This window comes from Physeter macrocephalus, chromosome 15 (genome assembly GCF_002837175.3).
Source record: "Physeter macrocephalus isolate SW-GA chromosome 15, ASM283717v5, whole genome shotgun sequence".
Lineage (NCBI taxonomy): Eukaryota > Metazoa > Chordata > Mammalia > Artiodactyla > Physeteridae > Physeter > Physeter macrocephalus.
Genome location: NC_041228.1, coordinates 31,209,569 through 31,210,142, shown reverse-complemented (window position 1 = coordinate 31,210,142; position 574 = coordinate 31,209,569).

The window sequence follows — 574 nt, the reverse complement described above, 5'->3', positions numbered from 1 at the left end:
GGAACAGAATGAAGAAAAAAGAATGAAAAGAAATGAAGACAGCCTAGGAGAGCTCTGGGACAACATTAAATGCAACAACATTCGCATTATAGGGGTCCCAGAAGGAGAAGAGAGAAAGGACCCGAGAAAATATTTGAAGAGATTATAGTCGAAAACGTCCCTGACATGGGAAAGGAAATAGCCACCCAAGTCCAGGAAGCACAGAGAGTCCCATACTGGATAAACCCAAGGAGAAACATGCCGAGACACAGTAATCAAATTGGCAAAAATTAAAGACAAAGAAAAGGTATTGAAAGCAGCAAAGGAAAACCAACAAATAACATACAAGGGAACTCCCATAAGGTTAACAGCTGATTTCTCAGCAGAAACTCTACAAGCCAGAAGGTAGTGGCATGCTATACTTAAAGGGATGAAAGGGAAGAACCTACAACCAAGATTATTCTACCCAGCAAGGATCTCATTCAGATTCGATGCAAAAATCAAAAGCTTTACAGAAAAGCAAAAGCTAAGAGAATTCAGCACCACAAAACCAGCTCTACAACAAATGCTAAAGGAACTTCTCTAAGTGGGAAAC